The 6686-nt window shown below is 39.3% G+C and overlaps 1 long non-coding RNA gene across 13 annotated transcripts in view; it reads left to right on the plus strand.

The window, feature by feature from the left end:
* Positions 1-6686, plus strand: part of LOC103693508 (uncharacterized) — a 490050-nt gene that overhangs the window by 162044 nt on the left and 321320 nt on the right. The window lies entirely within an intron of this gene.

Consider the following 6686-nt stretch of genomic DNA (forward strand, 5'->3'; position numbering starts at 1 on the left):
TGGATGGATAGAAGAATGGCAGCTCGAGATTTTACATGTATTTATTTCTGTATGCAACAGATGTACACATCATAGCCTGCATGTGGAGATCAGATGAGAGCATGTGGTTTCTTTTTCTCTTTTATCTCAGCCATTGAAAGGATTGATAATGGGTTGCCAGTTTGAGCAGAAACCTCCCTTATCTGCTGAGCTGTGCTGAAAAGCTAAGAATATTTATACTTTTGAGGGTAAAGCCATGCTCTAATTCATGCATTGCAAATCTTGTGAAAAAACCGAAAAGGTGGCATGAATGGAATGTGAAAAACAAAGACTCAAATTTGAGGCAAAACTTCAAGGAATAAGGCAATAACTGAGACAGACTTGTATTTATGAGCATTTCCGCGCTGGTGCAGTAAATGGATCAATGACAGAATTAAATTCTTCAATTTTCAGAGACTATACTACCTTACCTAAAGTTGGACCACTGAGTTCTTTTTATGCAATAGCGGGTCCTCTGTGGACTGAGCTAAGGGGTAGGGAAGGGTTTTCTCAGAGGACCCTATATGAGCTTGAAAGAAAAGGTTTGGCATTGCTTCAAACGTCCAAAACTACTCTGAAAATCAAGTGTTATTCTGATTTTGTGGGTTCCTTTTGCTAAGACTCTTAGGTATTTGCCTGTGTCTAAGTTATCAGTGTGGATGAGTTAGATCACCATTTGAGGGAGAGACACTGCCCCTTTCATTATGTTCCATCATCTCTCTCCATCTTCTCTCTACATCTACATCTTCTAGAACATCTTAGAGTGGGTAGCCAGGCCTTTGCTGTGCAAGCGAGGATGTGTAAACCTAGATGCATGTAAGAAGCTGATACTTTTGTAATTCTGCAAACAGTAATCTGTCCTCTTATCTCTGAATTCTAAGAGCCACTATATCTGTGTGTCAAGATGTCTACCAAAGCCCCCACTGTCCACATCATGATAAATTAGCAAAAATCTGAATTATGTAAGGAGAATTTATTTTCCTGATTTATGTCCTTATACATTTGGAAACTTACATCTTAAAAATTATACAAGTTTTAAAAGAAGCTCTTCCATTCATTGAATTCTTTGGTTGACTCTGTCAGTAAAATGTGCAGTTGGAAGTCCTTCACAAGCCTGGCTATGTGGTAAGAATGTTGTTGAATGCAAAGCAGGCTTGAATCTTGCCTTTTTGACTGGCTCTGGGGGTGAGGGACAGGTGCCACCTGGGTTATCTTAATAGTTGTGTGTGACAGTGAGGACTGTGATGGCTTATTTTATTTAAAAAAAAAGGAAAGAAATCCATTGTATCTTTAAACAGTAGATGATCTGTTAAGGTTACAAGAAAAAGTTCACTGTTACACAAAATGCTGTTTAAGAACCCGCAACATCAATCTGCAGATAAAATAATGTGTTTTATCCTTTGACCTTTGTCTCCTCTTGGGCTCTGAGCATGTAGTGCACAGCAGGAGAACATACACACCTGGGGGATCAGCATGAAATTAACCTGAACAGGAAGTAAAGCAATGCTTAGATTTAGGCTTCCGGGAAGTTTAGCAGTAACATTCGGTTGGTCAGTATGAGTATAGTCTGTGCTTTATTCTCTTAGGAAAATTTCAAATGCTCATAACTACCCCAATTACACCCTCCTGGCATGGCTAACCATGTGTTATTACTGCTATCATCAAGATTTATATAAATTTCCAAGGAGCATAGCCCTTTTGAAAGTTTGATGTACCAGTTTTTTTATCTTCTTAAAAAATAGTGCAGATTTTATATTTTCATTACCAAACAAGAACCTCTTAAACTACACCAAATAATGAAATAAGTCTGCTATAAGGAACATGTTCATGGCAGTAAATGAGAATTTACTGTTTAGCGTCCCTTTTTTATAATGAGGTAATCAGAACACTGTATATTTATAGCCATATTTTGCAGAGTTCTGAGGTATGCGAAAGTATTTTGTAACTGATTGGATGTTTTCATTTAAACCATGTGAAAGTCACTTTCCTAATTGGAAGGCAAGGTTTACCTAGTAAGGTGGCCATGGTATGTGCACCAAACAGAAAACTACGAGGCGACAGAAGAACATTAAAGGACACTGAGAGAGGAGGGAAGAAATGAGGATGAAAATACATACTAGGTTTCCATGTCTAATCATAAGGCAAAGGAAGAGTAAAGGTAGTGTCCACTTGGGCAGAAAGGTCCTTTTAAGAAAAGAGCAAGGGAAGCACAACTCTATTTGATTTTAATTTTCTTCTTGAAATGCTGTACAGGAAGCATATATCTGACTGGTAGAAATTTCGGCCTGAAACACACAATGTAACAATATCTTATTTATATCCGAGTTACAGATTACAACAGTGATTTTTAAGATTTTTATGAAACCTCAAGCTGTCTAACCTGTTTACCTCTCAAGTTCTATCATGTTTACATTCTACTTCAGCCGTGCATGGGAGTCGGTTATATTTAACCTGTAATATGCTATCTACTATCTACCATCTGTCTGTCTGTCCGTCCATCCATCCATCCATCCATCCATCCTCTATTTCAATTATTATTTATACTTTAGCCAGTTTCACATTTCACAATGACAACTTTTTTCATGATTATCTGTTAACCACATTCTCCATGGATTACAAATCCTGTCTGGACTTTGTACTTGAGGCTGTCGTGAGCTGATTTTCATATATGTGTATTTCCTTAAAGAAAAATTTTAGCACGTTTGTTTGCTTGCTTGTTTGTTCGTTGAGAACACATTCCAAAGAACCTCTTTGGAGGCCTGAGGACAACCTAAGGTTGTCTGTGCTCTCTTGGCACCTGGTGAGTCCAGGGAATCAAACTGGGGTCATCAGTCTTGGCGACAAAGAGCCTTTACATTAAGCCTTTACACCACTCTGACCAGGTTTTCAAGGCCAAAGCCTCGGGACTCCATTAGGAGGCAGTACGTCCAGGGTTAAGTAAACCAGAGTAAGAAATATTCTATTACAGAATTCTCCTGCAACGGCCTTCAGATTTATATTTTAGAAAGAAACCCCATGCTTGATAGGTCAGTGCTGTGAATAATCACATGCAATAATTCTTTTTTTTTTAAGAAGATAATAGCATTTTTTTTATTAACTTGAGTATTTCTTATATACATTTCGAGTGTTATTCCCTTTCCCGGTTTCTGGGCAAACATCCCCCTCCCCCCTCCCCCCATTACCGCCCTCCCCCATAGACTAGTTCACTGGGGGTTCAGTCTTAGCAGGACCCAGGGCTTCCCCTTCCACTGGTGCTCTTACTAGGATATTCATTGCTACCTATGGGGTCAGAGTCCAGGGTCAGTCCATGTATAGTCTTTAGGTAGTGGCTTAGTCTCTGGAAGCTCTGGTTGCTTGGCATTGTTGTACTTTTGGGGTCTCGAGCCCCTTCAAGCTCTGCCAGTGCTTTCTCTGATTCCTTCAATAGGGGACCTATTCTCAGTTCAGTGGTTTGCTGCTGGCATTCGCCTCTGTATTTGCTGTATTCTGGCTGTGTCTCTCAGGAGCAATCTACATCCGGCTCCTGTCGGTCTGCACTTCTTTGCTTCATCCATCTTGTCTAATTGGGTGGCTGTATATGTATGGGCCACATGTGGGGCAGGCTCTGAATGGGTGTTCCTTCAGTCTCTGTTTTAATCTTTGCCTCTCCCTTCCCTGCCAAGGGTATTCTTTTTCCTCATTTAAAGAAGGAGTGAAGCATTCACATTTTGATCATCCGTCTTGAGTTTCGTTTGTTCTAGGGATCTAGGGTAATTGAAGCATTTGGGCTAATAGCCACTTATCAATGAGTGCATACCATGTATGTCTTTCTGTGATTGGGTTAGCTCACTCAGGATGATATTTTCCAGTTCCAACCATTTGCCTACGAATTTCATAAACTCGTTGTTTTTGATAGCTGAGTAATATTCCATTGTGTAGATGTATCACATTTTCTGTATCCATTCCTCTGTTGAAGGGCATCTGGGTTCTTTGCATTTTCTGGCTATTATAAATAAGGCTGCGATGAACATAGTGGAGCACGTGTCTCTTTTATATGTTGAGGCATCTTTTGGGTATATGCCCAAGAGAGGTATAGCTGGATCCTCAGGCAGTTCAATGTCCAATTTTCTGAGGAACCTCCAGACTGATTTCCAGAATGGTTTTACCAGTCTGCAATCCCACCAACAATGGAGGAGTGTTCCTCTTTCTCCACATCCTCGCCAGCATCTGCAGTCACATGAGTTTTTGATCTCAGCCATTCTCACTGGTGTGAGGTGAAATCTCAGGGTTGTTTTGATTTGCATTTCCCTTATGACTAAAGATGTTGAACATTTCTTTAGGTGTTTCTCAGCCATTCGGCATTCCTCAGCTGTGAATTCTTTGTTTAGCTCTGAACCCCATTTTTTAATAGGGTTATTTGTTTCCCTGCGGTCTAACTTCTTGAGTTCTTTGTATATTTTGGATATAAGGCCTCTATCTGTTGTAGGATTGGTAAAGATCTTTTCCCAATCTGTTGGTTGCCGTTTTGTCCTAACCACAGTGTCCTTTGCCTTGCAGAAGCTTTGCAGTTTTATGAGATCCCATTTGTCGATTCTTGATCTTAGAGCATAAGCCATTGGTGTTTTGTTCAGGAAATTTTTTCCAGTGCCCATGCGTTCCAGATGCTTCCCTAGTTTTTCTTCTATTAGTTTGAGTGTGTCTGGTTTGATGTGGAGGTCCTTGATCCACTTGGACTTAAGCTTTGTACAGGGTGATAAGCATGGATCGATCTGCATTCTTCTACATGTTGCCCTCCAGTTGAACCAGCACCATTTGCTGAAAATGCTATCTTTTTTCCATTGGATGGTGTTGGCTCCTTTGTCAAAAATCAAGTGACCATAGGTGTGTGGGTTCATTTCTGGGTCTTCAATTCTATTCCATTGGTCTATCTGTCTGTCTCTGTACCAATACCATGCAGTTTTTATCACTATTGCTCTGTAATACTGCTTGAGTTCAGGGATAGTGATTCCCCCTGAAGTCCTTTTATTGTTGAGGATAGCTTTAGCTATCCTGGGTTTTTTGTTATTCCAGATGAATTTGCAAATTGTTCTGTCTAACTCTTTGAAGAATTGGATTGGTATTTTGATGGGGATTGCATTGAATCTGTAGATTGCTTTTGGTAAAATGGCCATTTTTACTATATTAATCCTGCCAATCCATGAGCATGGGAGATCTTTCCATCTTCTGAGGTCTTCTTCAATTTCTTTCCTCAGTGTCTTGAAGTTCTTATTGTACAGATCTTTTACTTGCTTGGTTAAAGTCACACCGAGGTACTTTATATTATTTGGGTCTATTATGAAGGGTGTCGTTTCCCTAATTTCTTTTTCGGCTTGTTTCTCTTTTGTATAGAGGAAGGCAACTGATTTATTTGAGTTAATTTTATACCCAGCCACTTTGCTGAAGTTGTTTATCAGCTTTAGTATTTCTCTGGTGGAACTTTTGGGATCACTTAAATATACTATCATGTCATCTGCAAATAGTGATATTTTGACCTCTTCTTTTCCGATCTGTATCCCTTTGATCTCCTTTTGTTGTCTGATTGCTCTGGCTAGAACTTCAAGAACTATATTGAATAAGTAGGGAGAGAGTGGGCAGCCTTGTCTAGTCCCTGATTTTAGTGGGATTGCTTCAAGTTTCTCTCCATTTAGTTTAATGTTAGCAACTGGTTTGCTGTATATGGCTTTTACTATGTTTAGGTATGGGCCTTGAATTCCTATTCTTTCCAGGACTTTTATCATGAAGCGGTGTTGAATTTTGTCAAATGCTTTCTCAGCATCTAATGAAATGATCATGTGGTTCTTTTCTTTCAGTTTGTTTATATAATGGATCATGTTGATGGTTTTCCGTATATTAAACCATCCCTGCATGCCTGGGATGAAGCCTACTTGATCATGGTGGATGATTGTTTTGATGTGCTCTTGAATTCGGTTTGCCAGAATTTTATTGAGTATTTTTGCGTCGACATTCATAAGGGAAATTGGTCTGAAGTTCTCTTTCTTTGTTGTGTCTTTGTGTGGTTTAGGTATAAGAGTAATTGTGGCTTCGTAGAAGGAATTCGGTAGTGATCAATCTGTTTCAATTTTGTGGAATAGTTTGGATAATATTGGTATGAGGTCTTCTATGAAGGTTTGATAGAATTCTGCACTAAACCCGTCTGGACCTGGGCTCTTTTTGGTTGGGAGACCTTTAATGACTGCTTCTATTTCCTTAGGAGTTATGGGGTTGTTTAACTGGTTTATCTGTTCCTGATTTAACTTCGATACCTGGTATCTGTCTAGGAAATTGTCCATTTCCTGAAGATTTTCAAGTTTTGTTGAATATAGGTTTTTATAGTAAGATCTGATGATTTTTTGAATTTCCTCCGAATCTGTAGTTATGTCTCCCTTTTCATTTCTGATTTTGTTAATTTGGACGCACTCTCTGTGTCCTCTCGTTAGTCTGGCTAAGGGTTTATCTATCTTGTTGATTTTCTCAAAGAACCTACTTTTGGTTCTGTTGATTCTTTCTATGGTCCTTTTTGTTTCTACTTGGTTGATTTCAGCTCTGAGTTTGATTATTTCCTGCCTTCTACTCCTCCTGGGTGTATTTGCTTCTTTTTGTTCTAGAGCTTTTAGGTGTGCTGTCAAGCTGCTGACATATGCTCTTTCCTG

This window comes from Rattus norvegicus, chromosome 11 (assembly GCF_036323735.1).
Source record: "Rattus norvegicus strain BN/NHsdMcwi chromosome 11, GRCr8, whole genome shotgun sequence".
Taxonomy (NCBI): Eukaryota; Metazoa; Chordata; class Mammalia; order Rodentia; family Muridae; genus Rattus; species Rattus norvegicus.